At 41.5% G+C, this 18397-nt stretch overlaps 1 protein-coding gene across 6 annotated transcripts in view; it reads left to right on the top strand.

Moving 5' to 3' along the window:
• The window catches only part of TBC1D16 (TBC1 domain family member 16), an 82963-nt gene that overhangs the window by 46120 nt on the left and 18446 nt on the right, over positions 1-18397 (top strand). The gene's annotated exons all lie outside the window — the stretch shown is intronic.

The following is an 18397-nucleotide window of genomic DNA, read 5'->3' as shown; positions in this document are numbered from 1 at the left end:
AAATTAAGGAAATTAAAGAGAGAAAAAAGAATAGAGCAGAAAGAAGACAGAAAAGAGATGACTTCTTACATTTTTCAGGGCAGTGGAATACAAAAAATGTTATAGCCTCAGTCTTTTGATTTAAATATTTCAAGTTATTTTTAAAACATCAAAATCATTCTAATAATCAAAACGTAAAATGAAAATTTTGGGTCCCCCCCCCAGTTTTTGAGTACAACATCCAGAAGTAGTTTCCAAATGGAAACACTAGATAAATTCACAAGTCAAGTTGGCTTTGACATGTAACTGGAGTCCAATTACACACCTGTTAATTTAATTCACAAGTGCTATATGTAAGCAATTAGGCAGATTCTTCCAGACTTTTTTCTTTGTTCCCTTTGAACCTCTAGCTCTGGGTGTCTTTCTCAAAATAGGCTAAACCTAACAAGTGGTGTCAACTTGTTTTTTAAAAAAAACACAAAGTATAAGCCATAGTTATAGAGAAAGCTGTTATGAGTGACTTGCTCTTGGACAGCAGCGATGAACTTGAATTGTCTGCTAATTTTGCCACTGATGGAGATCCCGTAGACTCTATCTGCATCTTATCCAAAAGCTTCGGAAGCCTGTGAGTGGTCCCAGTCTCTGCTGTGCCTCAGAGCAGGGCTAACTAGGGTGATTAATGAAGACAGCTGGCTCAGTTAGTGGTTTACCTGCAAGTGCTGTGGTAAGAGATCACTTAGGAAACAGTTACCTGGGTATTTTACTGATCAGACCGGGAAGTTCACTGAAGATTAAATGACCACATAAGTATCTAAGTGCACTTTGAAGAGAAGACATGGGGGGGGAGCAAGAAAATGTGTTTGTTGATGTAATGTAACCATGTGTTAAATATTTGTTCCTCCTTCTTGATATCGGACACAATTTATGAAAGACTATCATTTTATCTATAGAAAGAATGAGGCTGCATGGTGGCTCTTTTGGTGGCTTCAGGGGCAGTGATTGGTGCTACTAGCTCTAGGATATCAGCCTGATTTTTCATACAGTTGTCCTGATGGATGCATAACTTTTTAGAGGCTTAGCCTTTGAGAGAATCAGGAGAAAAAAGAAAATTAAATTACTATTAACAGCATCTTGAGCCTTTAAGAGTTAGTGCCTAGCAGCAGGGTTTGGAAGCGGTTAGAGGACAGGAATTTTACTTATTTACCTATTAGGTTTCTTTTCTGTCTATCTTTTGCTCCTACTTCTTCCCAGTAGGATATTTGACCTTGGATGGACAACAAGGAAACTGAAGATATTTCCTATTGCTTTTCCTGCTGGGCTTCAATTAATAGAGGAAATCAGTAAGATGCCTGGATAAACCAGCAGAGGATTCCACCTTAAGGGTGGAGGAAAAGGCAAGTATAAAGAGAATTCTGGATTATGTACACATCAAGAAAATAAGCTCCAGGCCAGGTACGGCAACAGCTTTAGACCAGCCTACTATGGAAAAGACGGTGTTATGGTGGAAAATATAAAATTGTTCTAAAGCTGCCGTGTGTACATTGGAATAGCAGTTAAAATAGGAATTTGGTCAAAATATCATCTGGGCAGGAATCTGTGGGCTGAAGAAATAGTCTCCATTATGGATTTAAATCTAATGTGGATGGAAGCTGCATGGCTTCTGAAATTCATTCAGTCAGTCTGCTCTCTTTGAATGATACGATTCCCTCATAATCTTGAAATTTCCTTTGTATCCTTGTGTCCTTTCAATGGCATTTCTTGTTCTTCTTTACCCTCATGAATTCTTTGGAAGGGCAGATACTGAAGCTGAAGCTCAAATACTTTGGACACCTAATGAAAAGAGAGGACTTATTGGAAAAGGCCCTGATGTTGGGAATGACTGAAGGCAAAAGGAGAAGGGACGGCAGAGGATGAGATGGTTAGGCAAACTCCGGGAGACAGTGGAGGACAGGACATGGAGCCTGGGATGCTATGGTCCATGGGGTCACGAAGAGTCAGACACGACTTAGCGACTGCACAATGTGAGATTTGTTTCACGAAATTCATTGTTGCAACTTAGTAATTGCTAAACTACCACCAATAGATTGTTACCTCTTTTAGTTTCTCTGATCTTCCAATTAATGTGACCAAATGGAACAAAAAAAAGCTAGTCCTTGTTTAACAACCATTCATTGATCGACTGTTCAAAGTTACAGCATCACTGAAAAAGTTACTTACGAATGGCCCTCACACGATGGTCGCAACATGTCCACAGTAACGTGATTGCGATCCAGGCGCTTGGCTACTGACTTGCACTTATGACAGTTCCAGCATGCTGCAGTTGCATGATCGCCATTTGTGAACTTCCCACCAGGCTTCCGACAAGTAAGGTCATTGGGAAAGCCAGCAGAAGGCTACAAGTCATGGTTGTGTATCTCACAAAAAGCAGGTGCAGTCTCATGATATCTAACCTAACAACAGCACCACGTAACAATGAATTTTCTGATCCCTATTGTGGTTGTAAGTTGAGGACTTACTTGTACTGAGGAATAGCAGTATTTATCAGTTCCCTTGCCTTATGTATTCTTATGTATATTTTGGCCTTTTTAAATTTTTCTTAACTAATAAATAAATAGATTTACAAAAATATCCTGGCAGGTCATCCAGATTCGATTCCTATTTTCAGGACGAATGGCTGTTTTCTGAGCCTTCAATTGTAGCATATTCTCCTGTGCTACTTCAGTTTGTGTTTTTTTTTAAAAAAAACAAAACTCCTTTCACAATGCAGAATCTACTTACTTATTTATCTCCTTCAATTTCTCTGCTGCTTTATTCCCAAAGGGATATTTGACTCAAATCTCCACTCTTGCCCTATTGCCACAGTACCTTTAGACGGAGTAAGCCATCCTCCAGATGCGATTAAGGATGATGGGAAATGTAAGCGATACATATGGGGGGGAGGGAACACTGCTTTGGGCAAGGCTGACCTAATCTGGGGTGTTTTGAAAGCACCAGGCAGAGAATTACTGGTATTGTAGGAAGTGTAATCGACATTCAGAGGTTAAGAGGAGAGCCTCCGTTTCTCGGTGCTTGAAAACTGACTTGTTCCCTGAATCCAGCTTTTGGAATACCGGTATCGGCATCCTGCATTTCTCATTTTTATTTCTCTTTCTGCTTGGGAAACACTGTGTGTCTTATTCTAGTAGGCTTGAACAGGAATGCCAATCTCTTTGGATGGCATTGGCTGAGTTAGTGATGGGAGTCTCCGCAGAATTGGCCTTCGTGCCATTGCTTTAATTTGCCAGGCAAAAAGACCTTTTGAGAGATTCAGTGCTAAATGCCAAGCATCTCCAAACAAAATGGATCTGCAGGGATTTCCAGTGACTTAGGTTTCTGATGGCTTGATTGTAATTAGCATAATGAGCGTTGACTTTTACTTGTGCGTGGAGGGATGGGGAGAAGGGCAGCAGGGAAAGCGTGGCAAAATGACCCATTGATTCTTTTTTTAAAAATAAAAATAAACACTGCTAAGAAAGCTCTCCTTTTCCAGACTGGTCAGGCTGGAAAGTAAACATTTGTTTTCATGCTGCACTAAGAAATCACATTTTCCATCTCTAGGATTGGGGGGGGGGTGTTTTATATACATCCACTGATTGATTAGCGAATGTAAAAACCACTTTTCTCGCCAGAACATAAAGATATGTCATTGGGCTTTTGCAAGACTTGCTTTGTTTTAAAAGGAAGGCCAGGTTCATGCCCAGGCTTTTCCTTCGATGGTTAGCTGTGTTAAGCTGCTTAGGGCGTTGTGAGTGTGTTTATTCATAAGTACAAAACGACCAAACCTGTCACCATGAAACAACCGTACCACAAAAATGTTCAGAAAATCCTTTGTGTGGATTTACCAAAACATACCTTACCTATTTAGGTAATATTTTTATTTTAAATCTTTCTCTCCCCCCCCTCCCTCTCCCTCCCTCTCTCTCTCTCTTTCCCTCCCTCCCTCCACTGACACAAAGCGACACCTATATTCGTATATATAGATACATTTGACTGATTAAATAATCATTTATCAACAGATTAATACTTTCTGTCAGCATCTATCTTTGTAGCAAGCAGATGATTTTTAGCACATTATGGAATCTGTATATTAGGTTTAGGGTGATGATGTTTCAGTTTAGAGGACCCTTAAGCTGTTAACAATATATATATGTTAGATGTCTGCTAAATATTCAGATTACCTTGCTAGGCCCCAAACATGGGACAATTAAAAATTTATACATATATATATATATATATATATATATATATATATATATATATATATATATATATATATATAATTAAATTAAATAATTAAATTAAATTAAATTAAATTAATATTAAATATTAATATTAAATTAATATTAATTTAATTCTTTTTAATTCTATTTTTATCTTAATTTTATATTGTCTTTTAAATATTGCCCTGTAAACCGCCCTGAGTCCTTCGGGAATAGGGTGGTATAAAAAACTAATAAAATAAAATAAATAAATAAATATTTTATATATTTATATAATTACTATATATACTGTGTGTGTACACTGTGTAGCATGAATGCAAAGTAACATTTGAGTCAATGTTCTTGCTGGATCACAAGAAGGTATCTTTAGGAGATAGGGAAGAAAAATTTGCAATGTCAGGATTCTGTTGTATTAGCAGAAGTTGTCCATATTTTTTTAAAAAGAAACAATGCAATAATCAAGACTTCCCACTTTGCTTAGCAGTAACTTGATATATATTCTCATAGGAGCAGATGCTATATTCCATTTCTTCCATACTGAAGTGTCTTTAATCTTTAATTCAGTGATAGCCAAATGTGTTTGACTACAATGCCTCTCATGTCAAACCAGCATCATATGTTTTTTTACTGTGGATGATAGGTGATGTAGTCCAAAATCTTGGGAAGGTTCTCAGGACAGAGAAGGGTACAAAGGTTTCTGTGCAGTGCAGCCATTGGAATGAACCAATAGATGGAAGAAAAAAGACTCTTCACCCTACTTAAGTGGTTTCCTATAAAATTGCTTTTCCAAATTGTTTCCCTGGTTCCTCTCATTTTTAATCTAGAGAGAAATTAGCATGCCACAGCAGATTGCCTCTCTCTCCCTCCTCTTCCTTTTTCCCCCCACAACTGTGTCATTATGCTTCACCACAGTTTATTTATTTATTTATTGATTGATTGATTGATTGATTGATTGATTGATTTGATTTGATTTATATACCGCCCTTCTCCCGGAGGACTCAGGGCGGTGTACAGAGCAATAAAATAAGAATACATTAGATAAATAATTTTAAAACCCAAATCCATCAGGCCAGGCCGGCTTGTTCGAATAGATAAGTTTTTAGATCACGCCGGAAGGAGCGAAGGTCGGGGGCCATCCGGAGTTCAGCTGGTAAGCGGTTCCAAAGGATTGGTGCACCCACCGAGAATGCTCTCCCCCTGGGGGTCACCAGCCGACATTCTCTGACCGGTGGTACCCTGAGGAGGCCCTCTCTGTGGGAGCGTACAGGACGGAGCGATGTTGACGCTGGCAGTAGGTGCTCCCGTAGGTAATCCGGACCCACGCCATGTAGGGCTTTGTATGTCATCACTAGCACCTTGAATTTCACTCGGAAGGCAACTGGAAGCTAGTGCAGCCAGTTGCACTAAGCACCCACTTTTAATAAAATAAGAGAGAGATTCTTGACTCTCTGGCCTTTTTTAAAAGTCTGCCGTGAAAGATCTGCGCCACACAAAACGTAGAGCTGGAGTTATTGTGGCACAGGTGTGCTTGCAGTGAGAATCTTGAAAACCTGGCTCAGGACACCAAGGATCATGCCACTTGTGTCATCCCCAAAAGGAGAACCTTCTGCTTCCTGGTCTATGCCAGCATGTATGTTTTGGATCAAGCGATTAAGGTTAGAAAAGGTAAAGGTAAAGGTTCCCCCGCACATGCGTGCTAGTCGTTTCCGACTCTAGGGGACGGTGCTCATCTCCGTTTCAAAGCCGAAGAGCCAGCGCTTGTCCGAGGACGTCTCCGTGGTCATGTGGCCGGTATGAGTAGACGCCAAAGGCGCACGGAACGCTGTTACCTTCCCACCGTAGTGGTCCCTATTTTTCTACTTGCATTTTTACGTGCTTTCGAACTGCTAGGTTGGCAGAAGCTGGGACGAGTAACAGGCGCTCACTCTGTTGCGCGGCACTCGGGATTCGACCCGCCAAACTGCCGACCTTCTGATCGACAAGCTCAGCGTCCTAACCCTAATGCAGCATCTTGGAACCCAGAATGATTGCCATGGCTTGAAATATCAAAGTACTTTTATTTTCTACATCCTTCCCTCCTCAATTTAATGAGGAGCAGATGCCAGTGCAAACAAAATATAAACAGTCTTAAGTTTTGAAAACCTCTGTCATCTACTTTATAAAAGAAAAAGATTGAGGAATCCTTGGCTGTGATGGGGCCGTTGAAGCCACGTTCTAATGTAAGATAGAAATTACTTATAAGCAAATTTTCTTTTTGCACTTTCTTTGTGCATAGCTAGGCGGATTTGTCCATCACAAGCGTCTTCCTAATTTAGTCCCCAGCGACCTGTGCGGCCCGTGATTGGCAGGCTGCTGTCAAGGTAGAAGTTGTGCCTGAGTGGTAGGAAGGAGCAGAACAAATGCCAGAGGACAGCTCCAGCTCCCTTGAGGGAGGGGGGGCTATAAAGGTGAAAGAAACGCAATTACAGAAGCTTTTCTAGCCCAGAAAGTTAATTAGCTACTTAAATAGTGTTTAGTGCCACTGGCTAGGGGGAAATGGTCACGTGTGTGTGTGTGTGTGTGTGTGTGTGTGTGTGCATTTGTGCATGAGGGAGGGAGGATAATCTTGAGCTTCTTGAGCTTCAATGAGTCTTCAGAAGAAAGGCATATATATATATGGTTAGTGATAGGAGAAGAGACAGGAATAGCCCATGCCTCTCTTCTCCTCTTGAGATGCATCTGGATTCATTTCTGAAAAAAATGAAAATGAAAAAAAGGAGGCTGTCCTGAGTCATCTCTGACTCCTGGAGATCACCTGGGCATAGCCATATAGTTTTCTATCCAATCACGTGGAAGAGGTTTCCCATTGCTCTCCTCTGGGATATTTTTTTCCACCTCTCAATCCATCCAAGTATCCTTATAAGCAAAACACCCCTTACTGCATACAGCTCAAATTACTGGTGGTCCTCAACTTACAACCATTCATTTAGTGATCGTTTGAAGTTACAACAGCACTGAAAAAAGTGACGTATAACTGTCTTTTCACACAACCGTTGCAGCTTCCCCATGATCAAAATTTGGACACTTGGCAACTGATTCATATTTATGATGGTTGCAGTGTCCCGGAGTCATGTGATCATCTTTTGTGACTTTCTGACAAGCAAAGTCAGTGGGGAAGCCAGATTCACTTAGCAGCTGCATTACTAACTTAATAACTGTGGTGATTCACTTAACAACTATGGCAAGAAAGGTCGTAGATGGGGCAAAACTTACGCGGCAAATGTTTTGCCTACCAACATAAATGTTGAGCTTAACTGAGTCAAGTACCTGTACTCTTCTTCTGTGGTACCTGATCACTGGTTAAATATCAGGTTATAAACAATTTGGGGCAAAGACCTGAATCTGTTTTCTCCTGGAAAGCAGTGTATACACATTTATGCAGCAGTGCTACCCTAAAGCAGTCCCCCCCCCCCGATCTTTTGGTCACCAGGGACCTGTTCCATGGAGACAGGTTTTTCCATGGACCAGAAGGGATGAGGTTTCACATGCTGCCTGTATACTGTGAATGGGGCTTCGTTTCTTTGTGTGGACCGGCTTCTGGCGTGCTGTGGACTGATGCCGGTCCATGAACTGGGGGTTGGGGACCCCTGCCTCTCAAGTTGAAATAGTTGATCAGCAATAACTAAATCAGAATATATTTTTAATCATATGGGCTGAAGTTACTAAGGTGTAAGGTCAATTCAGTGATTTGTAGTGTTGTGACCCATGGATTTAGTGACTCATTTTCACTTACATTCAAGTAATGATTCTTAGTCCCTTAACATGTATAAGGGACTAATTATATTCCCATAATGATATTTTAAAAGACTCTTAATCTCTGTGACACTTTACAGTCCCTGATTTAATTATTTGTATTATATTATTTTATCCTTGTTCATGTTTTCTTTACATATTCAAAGTGACTGATAATAAAATCCCACCCCCAAAAAGTAATAGTTGGTCCAGTCTATGATTGCGTATCACTTTAAGCCAGAATTTTTAGCATTCATCAGAAAAGATCACCTTTCTGGTGCTTTATTTCTTGGCTGCTTTTGCTTATTTCCCCCTGTAACAGGGGAAGATAAGTCAACTGCAGAATCTCTATTTATTATTTATTGTGGCGGCCTAACTTGGATTTTGTTTCGACCTTATAAGCCAGAGTTGGAAGTATGATTGTTTTATCCTCTTCTACTCACAGAAAGAGATGGATTAAGCCAGACTTTTTAAAGATTAGATAATGATAATAAAGTTGCAGCCTAGAGATGTCTGGTTCAGTTTTTTTCAGAGCTATCTAGCTTCCTATTTCTAGTTGATTACAAACTAACAGGGCTATCCAGATCTTATTGAACCATATATAAAGGTGCGGCCTCAAAATTCAGGCATATTGCCTCACGTAGCAGCTTAGGAAGAAGGATGTACCAAAGATGTGGATGCTTTGATGAGCTTACCATTGAATGTGGCTTTGAAGGGCAAGAGAGCAGAGAAGGAACCTTCTGGAATTGGTATAGTACTACAAAGGGATATTGATACACCACACACCGAATTACCCGTGAGTCCACAGGGTGGTGTGCCATTGGCTGTATTTCAAGGGAGATCCCAGCCAATTTTGTTTTTCAGTTACTATTTTTAATTACTGCAGTTAAACTTGGAAATTGAAAGGGGACAAAAAAAACCCTTGTAATAAAGGGATACAAGAATTTGACCCATTACTGATGCTGCTTCTTATAAATTTAACAGAAAGAAAAACAACACAGCATCTTGGTCTTAGGAGCAACATCACAAATCTTCTGTTGCTGCTGCAGGAGCTGGTGAGATAGTAAGGAAGAGGAGCGGTTCCTGCCTCAGAAAGTTGCCAAGATCTCTCCCTTTCCCTACCTCGGCAGCAGTAAAAAAAAGTTCTTACTATATGACTCATCTGAAGTTTCATCGGTCTTCAAACCATTGTGAATTTTAGAGATGGTTGGACAAACATTTTGCATGCAAAAGCTTTGCTTTTCCTGTAACTTTCAACATCTGGGATCCCTAGAAAGAAGAAGAGGGCAAACAGTGATGTATTGACTTCTGTAAGAGTGTCAGGATTTTCTAATATTGTTTTTTTCTATTTTGGGAAGAGTTAGAATTTTTAAAATTCCCGAGACATGCATCGATCCTTTCAGATGCTGGGAGCTTTCCTTTCCTTAAATTTCTTGGTGGAAGATAGCAAAATTCATACTGTTTTTCAGAGACTTGCAGGCAAAATACAGTCCACCAAACTGTCCAAGGGCTATGATTGGCCCAGCTTACCTCTAAAAGATTGGCTAGAATAGTAGCCTAAAACAGCGGTCCCCAATCTTTCTGGCACCAGGGAACGGTTTCATGGAAGATAATTCTTCCATGCACTGGGGGGAGGGGTTGCATGCTACTTAGATACCATGCATGTGTAGATGAAGCTTTGCTTGCTTTCCTGTTGCTTGCATGGCCCGGTTCCTAACAAGCCACAGACCAGTAGCCGTCCGTGGCCAGTGGTGGGATTCAAATATGTGAACAACCGGTTCTCTGTATGGATGCCGCTTCTGGAAATCCATTCTGGGCCTGGGCAACAAGAAATTAGCTACCGGTTCTGCCAAACTGGTGCAAACTGGCTGAATCCCACCACTGTCCATAGCCCAGGAGTAGGGGACCCCTGGTATAAAGGTTAATAATTCATGAAAGGGATGAATTAGGGTAGTTTACCTTATTTTGTTCATTTGAATTATTGGGAATGTTTGAAATTATTAAAATTCTAATTGCATTTGTGGTTTTTATAGGCATGCTTGGTTCCTTTTAGTTTGATTCCCTAACTGTTTTGGCTGAAGAATTACACTGAAACGTCTCTGTATTATCTGGGTATTGTAGTTATAGATTTTTCCTTCTTCTCCTTTCCTCCTTTCTTTGTTTGTAGCACTTTCAAAATCCCAGAAAGGGCAGCGGACTGCATGAAAGTTGTGTACTCTTGTTTTAATGAGTTAGCAGCAATAAGAGCATCATGACCTGGATTACCATAGTAAATCCTTTTCATTGTCAAAAAGGGTGAGATATAGGAATGTCTGCCATGGTGCCAGGCATGTATTTAAATACTATACTTTATTCTGAGTGTACTTAAAACAGTCTTGTGCAATTGTTTTCTGAATGTGTATCATAATATGAGCTAGTTATTGATTATGTGGTTATAAATAATGGGTCGTGATGAGTTTTGATGGGGAGTGGTGACATGGGGGTGCATTGCTACCGGTATATATGGTGGATTTGTCTAATTTAATCTTATAAACCATCCAGGGTCACTTGTGTAAAATTATGTATTTTTTTTATTTAGAAAATTGGCTGCCCAACTCCAATGTATTTACGTATGGCTATAGTAATCAAATAAACAGATAACCTCTAGAACGGGGGGGGGGGAACGGGACCGACGGCCCCTTTATAATTTGTGGACTTCAACTCCCAGAATTCCTGAGCTATCATGGCTGGCTCAGGAATTCTGGGAGTTGTAAGTCCACGAGTCCTAAAAGGGCTATTGTTCTGCTCTAGTCTAGAGGATCCTTAGCTAGTAAGCTTCAGAATGGTTCAAGACACATTTTGAATTCTTCATAAAATACAACTGACTTAATTGGATTAGCAAGGCGAATGGTAGATACTGAATTCTTTTACTACATGCAAAAGAACAGCATTACTATACTGTTCTTTTTTTAAAAAAATTCCTATATATGGTAGGTCAGCAGGTTTTTCAGATAGCAGGCACTGTTATATAATAATAAGTCATTCAGATACTGCCAGCTCCTTGTGGCCTTGTGGTCATCAGTTCGCCAAGAGTGTCTGCCATTAATTGCTCTTTTTTTTGTTTGAGGTCTTGTAAGCTGCTTGCATGTATCATCACTGATAATATCTAGCCCCCAGAAGGAACAGTAATGCAATGCAATGCAAGTGAGCCTGTAAAACTAACCAAGATTAACACATTTGCAAATACAGCCAAGAAGTCTTTAATTGATTTGCTTAACAATAATGAGAAAATACAGACAGGGTGTTTGTGGACCAAGTGGGGTCCTTGATACAAAGACAGCCTTTTTCCACAACTTGTCCATAATAGCATTTTAAGTTGTTTCTTCCTGTTTGGACCACAAGGAATGGATTCAGGCAGTCCTTGGCTTATGACCACAATTGGGACCAGAATTTCCATTGCTAAGCAAGATGATTGTTAACTGAGTCATGCCTGAATTTTTGTAATTTTTTTTTTTACCATAGTTGTTAAGTGAATCACGTACTAAAGGACTGGTCGTAAGTCACTTTTTTCTAGTGCTGTTGTAACTTTTGAACAGTCACTAAACGAAGATGTTGAGGACTACCTGTATTCTGGTCTGCGTTTATATAATACTGTCATTGTAAAGATTATGCCAGCTGCAGCAAAGAAGTGTTTTATGTCCCTTCCAAGCTGTGTAGCACCATAGTTCTTGGCCACTTATTCCAGCCTGGTTCAAGGAGTATAAGGGGATTTTATGCCATACAATAATGTTTCTCACAAAAGTTCAGCACAGAGTGATTTCATTCATCTACAGCTCAAGAGGCCTATCCCAGGCCTTTGCTGGGGCAAAAGTACTATTTAGACTAAATATGAATAGTGGTATTTAGATAAAGCGTAGTCATAATGCAGTACCATATGAAGTTGAATAACTGTATAAGGCTGGATTTATCTGTCACCAGACAAACTGTGATTCCTGGGTCACCTTTTCAGAGACATTTCCCTAAAGAAAGAAATAGATTGACCACAGATGGGCAGAAAAGCATTTCTGGAAGCGGGAGCAATTTCAGTCTTCCTGTCAACTTCCCCACTGAATTGAGGGGAACTGGCAGAGAGCGTCAGAAATCTCCCTCCCTCTCATTCGCTTACTTGTCCCTTCTCCCTTCCCTTCCTTTCCTTCCCCTTTCCAGCTAAGTGGCTGCTGCTGGGTGGGGAAGGGAGAGAGGGGGCTGATAAATTGTCACAGAACCTTTGGAAATAAAAATCACATGACTGCAGCAACCAGTAGCACTGACCCATCTACAACTTCCCACATTTCATTCCCTCGGGAGTCATGGATCCTGGATTTTGGACGCGTTCTGTAACTTAGCCGAGTTGAGATACTTTCGTTCAGAAATGGTTACCCTACTGTGATGTGCCATTTCACCCACGCAAGCCTTACGACAGTGAGAGTTTTAGTAGTAGAGGAAGAGCCTTGGTGGAGCAGTGGGCTAATGCCTCCTTAAGTAACACCAGCTGCCTGCAATCAGTGCAGGTTCGAGTCCCACCAGGCTCAAGGTTGACTCAGCCTTCCATCCTTCCGAGGTAGGTAAAATGAGGACCCAGATTGTTGGGGGCAATTAAGCTGACTTTGTAATAATGCCGCTTGGGGTGTGTGTGAAAGCCCTAACAAGCAGGCATATACATAGAATGAAGGCTACTGCTAAGCTTGTAAGCCGCCCTGAGTCTTCGGAGAAGGGCGGGATATAAATGGAATTAAAATAAATAAATAAATATAGATACAGGTGAAACTCGAAAAATTAGAATATCGTGCAAAAGTTCATTTATTTCAGTAATGCAACTTAAAAGGGGAAACTAATATATGAGATAGACTCATTACATGCAAAGCAAGATAGTTCAAGCCGTGATTTGTCATAATTGTGATGATTATGGCTTTCAGCTCATGAAAACCCCAAATCCACAATCTCAGAAAATTAGAATATTGTGAAAAGGTGCAATATTCTAGGCTCAAAGTGTTCCACTCTAATCAGCTAATTAAGCCATAACACCTGCAAAGGGTTCCTGAGCCTTTAAATGGTCTCTCAGTCTGCTTCAGTAGGAATCACAATCATGGGGAAGACTGCTGACCTGACAGTTGTGCAGAAAACCATCACTGACATCCTCCATAAGAAGGGAAAGTCTCAAAAGGTAATTGCAAAAGAAGTTGGATGTTCCCAAAGTACTGTATCAAAGCACATTAATAGAAAGTTATGTGGAAGGGGAAAGCGTGGAAGAAAAAGGTGCACAAGCAGCAGGGATGACCGCAGCCTGGAGAGGATTGTCAGGAAAAGGCCATTCAAAAGTGTTGGGGACTTTCACAAGGAGTGGACTGAGGGTGGAGTCAGTGCATCAAGAGCCACCACACACAGACGGATCCTGGACATGGGCTTCAAATGTCATATTCCTCTTGTCAAGCCGCTCCTGAACAACAAATAACGTCAGAAGCGTCTTACCTGGGCTAAAGAAAAACAGACCTGGTCTGTTGCTCAGTGGTCCAAAGTCCTCTTTTCTGATGAGAGCAACTTTTGCATCTCATTTGGAAACCAAGGAACCAGATTCTGGAGGAAGAATGGAGAGGCACACACTGCAAGATGCTTGAAGTCCAGTGTGAAGTTTCCACAGTCTGTGTTGATTTGGGGAGCCATGTCATCTGCTGGTGTTGGTCCACTGTGCTTCATTAAGTCCAGGGTCAACGCAGCCATCTACCAGGAGATTTTGGAGCACTTCATGCTTCCTTCCGCAGATGAGCTTTATGGGGATGCTGACTTCATTTTCCAGCAGGACTTGGCACCTGCCCACACTGCCAAAAGCACCAAAACCTGGTTCAATGACCGTGGGATTACTGTGTCAGCAAACTCGCCTGACCTGAACCCCATAGAGAATCTATGGGGCATTGCCAAGAGAAAGATGAGAGACATGAGACCGAACAATGCAGAAGAGCTGAAGGCCACTATTGAAGCATCCTGGTCTTCCATAACACCTCAGCAATGCCACAGGCTGATAGCTTCCATGCCACGCCACATTGAGGCAGTAATTGCTGCAAAAGGGGCCCAAACCAAGTACTGAGTACATATGCATGCTTATACTTTTCAGAGGTTCGATATTGTTCTATGTACACTCCTTGTTTTATTGATTGCATGTAATATTCTAATTTTCTGAAATTGTGGATTTGGGGTTTTCATGAGCTGTACGCCATAATCATCACAATTATGACAAATCACGGCTTGAGCTATCTTGCTTTGCATGTAATGAGTCTATCTCATATATTAGTTTCCCCTTTTAAGTTGCATTACTGAAATAAATGAACTTTTGCACGATATTCTAATTTTTCGAGTTTCACCTGTAGATTTCTGCTTTTGTACCCCTGATCGTACTGCTGTGAGGTTTGGGTAGATTTAGGAGTAGAGGAAACTCTTTATATAATACAATACAGAAGGACATGAGTTCTGTCCTGTTATGGGAAAAGAGCATCATCATCATCATCAGTGTCATGTCGCTTCAAGTCCAAATCTGATTGATTTTAGCGGGAGGAGCTAGCATTTAGGGGCATTGGGCATCAGTTGCTATGTCTATAGTGGGACTATACTGCGGAGTTGTGTATACAGAGTCAGGTTTCCCGGTACAGTGGTGAATGTGGTCTTCTCCCAAGGGCTCTGTGCACAATGCGGTCTTCCAGCTGACTGGGGAATGCCTATGGGACCCCAGCTGCTGGGGAATGCTAAAAATAAGGCTCTTCCAATGGCTTCGTGTGGCCCCTGCTCAGGGAGCATTGTTGTAAGGTTAGGAAGGTCCACACTGGCATGCTGAGTGTGTGATTTCTTCAGCATTCAGCACTTGCATTGTTCAATAAGCGGATTAGAAAATGTAGCATAAACTGGCCTTTCAGGCAGCTGCTTTTATATTTTCTCCTTCCCTTGTTCTGCAAACCATCATTTCGCAGGAGAGCTCTTTCAGATGGCTCAAATAGATTGGCCTTTTCCAGATCCTGGAGGCCACAGTTTCACATTCACTGATTTCCCAACACACTACTGGTTTTTCTTGATTTTCTTCGAGAAGAGGACTAGCATTTTGCAAGGGAAGAGAAGGGACAGATTTCTGAAAGTTAAACTCTGTGCTCTGTTTTGGAAACACAGCAGCAGACTCTCCTTAAATCACTTTTTTTGACCTTTCTCCTTGTTTATTCCAGCCTCTTCTGTTTAGTTAACTATAGCAGCACTTTTTTTGTGTACCCCAAATATGATATAGTAGTCCCAAGAGAAAATAGCCTTCTGTTATTTTAAATTGCTACAACAAGGAGTAGCCAAAGTATTTCCAGGATTGCATCTCTCACAGATATGATAGACAAAAACTGGAAGCTTTTCTGGTTTTAAAGATGGCTTCTCAAAAGACCGACATTTCCCAGATTTTCATAGAGTTAAATTGGAGAGATGTTGAGAAGTAGATTGTTTTCATCTTTTTTCCTAAAATGCATGGAGACAGTGGAGTTGTAGTTGTTGCTGTTCTATCTAGAAACTCTATGAAAATCAATGCAGGCCACACATAAACAAGGTTGCTATTCAGTGGTAAAAGCGGATTCAAATTCTCTGACAGCTTAGCATCTGCTGACATAATTAAGACAATTGAACAATAATGGCTGTTCAGGGATTCTTTGTGTGCTTCCCAAAGCTTTTGATAGGAAGAGAATGTGCTAAGAAATGCTTAAATAAGCAAGTATACAGCTATATTTTCCAGATACCTTGCCTGATACAAAAATAGGAGTAAACATGATGTGACAACTGTTTGTGTGTGTGTGTGTGTGTGTATATCTCTGTGTGTGTTCTCTGGGAAACTAACATAAGAACTGTTCAGCATAAATTATTTATTTATTAAATTTATACGGCTACTTATCTCACAACAAGTGACTCTTCGGGATGTACAATAAGGGTACAAAAAAGTTAATAAATATTAAAGAATTATGGTTGCCACACAGAGGCAGTTCTTTAGATTGGAATTGGCATTTTTATTCACTTATCAAGTCCTTTCCAAAGACCCGCAGATATTGTTGTTTAATGGAGTTAAGGCAGGGGTGTCAAACTCAATTTCATTGAGGGCCGCATCAGCATTGCGGTTGCCCTCAGGGGGCCGGGTGGGTATGGTCAGGGTGGGCGTGGCCTACTGGGTAGGCGTGGCTAGAGTGCATATGGCCTACTGGGTGGGCGTGGCCTACTGGGTGGGCGTGGCTAGAGTGCGTATGGCCTACTGGGTGGGTGTGGCCTACTGGGTGGGCGTGGCTAGAGTGCGTATGGCCTACTGGGTGGGCGTGGCCAGCTCTACATCATTTGCATCAAGGGTGCCTATGGGGGCCTGGGCAGGAGTGGGACAGATCTGAGGGTCTCTAGCAGAAGGAGGGTCTCTGGGCCAGGGCCAAGGCAGTGGGGACCATTCCCTCACTGTTTCCAGGATGGCTTCATGGGCCGCATGAAACCACTTCGCGGGCCGGATCTGGCCCCCGGGCCTTGTGTTTGACATGTCTGAGTTAAGGGGACCATTGCTCTTCCAAGTAAAGCTGCTTTTTACAATTGTCTGATGGTGATTTTTGTCAGTGCCAGAGGTACTCAAATGATGTTCCAGTGGTTTGGGGCTCGTACCAAAGGTCGATTCAAATATTGGTACAGGTAGTCCTCGACTTACAACAGTTCATTTAGTGACCGTTACAACAACACTGAAAAAAGTAACTTGTGACCGTTTTTCACACTTACAACCATTGCATCCCCTTGGTCAAATGATCAAAATTCGGACGCTTGGCAACTGGTTCATATTTATGACCGTTTCATTGTCCCAAAGGTCATGTGAACACCTTTTGCGACCTTCTGACAAGCCAAGTCAATGGGAAAGCCAGATTCACTTAACAACCATGTGACTTATTTAACAACTGCAGTGATTCACTTAACTGTGGCAAGGAAGATCATAAAATGGAGCAAAGCTCACTTAACACATTTTTCCCTTAGCAACATAAATCTTGGGCTCAATTGTGGTCTTTTTGCTTTCTTTTGTCATAGTTGTTTGTTCTACTTCTACTTGCAAGTCTTTGTATTTTGTGATTTTTCCGCCCAGTTCTTTCTCATCTGTACTGCTGTCTCCAGATACTACATCCACTGTCCAGCCTTTTTTTATCTTATCAAAAGTTGTTAAGTCTGGAATTATGCGGCATGTGCTTGTCTAGTTGAATTCTAAAGCTGCAGAGGATTTTGGCATCTTAATTTTCTGTTACTTTGTCTATTTTGTGGTTCCACTAGTAGTTCCTTCTTATAGACAATAGTATTTCTTGCAGATATTCCAATGCACCATTGTTGCTATGTCAAGGTTTCAACTAATGGATCCAAACAAATCAGAACTCTGAGGCTTGAAGTTTCCTCAAAGAACATGTTTTTTGGATACATAATATCAGCACAGTCAAAAGTGAAACCAACTATAAAATTCCCCCAGGAATTCAAAGTAACTAAATGTAACACTTCCCTCCCTTCCTCTATGGCAGACATATCAAACACAAGGCCCGGAGGCCGGATCAGGCCCGCGAAGTGGTTTCATGCGGCCCCCGAAGCCATCCTGGAAACAGTGAGGGAATGGCCACCACTGCCTTGGCCCTGGCCCAGAGACCCTCCTCCTGCCAGAGACCCTCAGATCTGTCCCACTCCTGCCCAGGCCCCCATAGGCACCCTTGATGCGAATGATGTATAGCTGGCCACGCCCACCCAGTAGGCCAAATGCACTCTAGCCACGCCCACCCAGTAGGCCACGCCCACCCTGGCCATACCCACCCGGCCCCCTGAGGGCAACCACAATGCTGATGCGGCCTTCAATGAAATTGAGTTTGACACCCCTGCTCTATGGTGTTGATCACGCTACTCAATGAAGGCAATTGGGGGGCTCCATGACCCTCCTTCTCTCTAACTTCCAGCACCTGTGGGAATGACCTTGGTTCCCATGGGACCGCTTCTGTTGATGGTAAGACTGGCGCACTTGTCCAGTTCAAGCTCCTTTGCCATGGCTTGACCTGTTTGGTATTAGTGACAGAGGACTCAACAAACAATGACAAACAATAGTCGTGTTAGTGGATCTCCTTGAAAGATTCCTCTCTTATTCAACTATTTTATCCAAGCTACATTTTTGTTGTATTTCTTTCGGTTGTCCCATAGTTGTACCCAAAGCTGCACTGTTTCTTCTTTGTCAGGAAGTTATTTATTTATTAGATTTCTGTATCAGCCATCTTGTCTAAAAGCAACTAAGAAAATCTTTTTTGAGAAATTGCCACTTATAAAATTCAGCTTTTGCTATAACTGGGAAAGTTATCCAAAATTTCCCCCTCACCCCTTGG

The sequence above is a fragment of the Vipera ursinii genome (genome assembly GCF_947247035.1).
Source record: "Vipera ursinii genome assembly, chromosome: 2".
NCBI lineage: Eukaryota > Metazoa > Chordata > Lepidosauria > Squamata > Viperidae > Vipera > Vipera ursinii.
The sequence above is the reverse complement of the archived record's forward strand: the minus strand, read 5'-3'. Positions and strand labels throughout refer to the sequence as shown.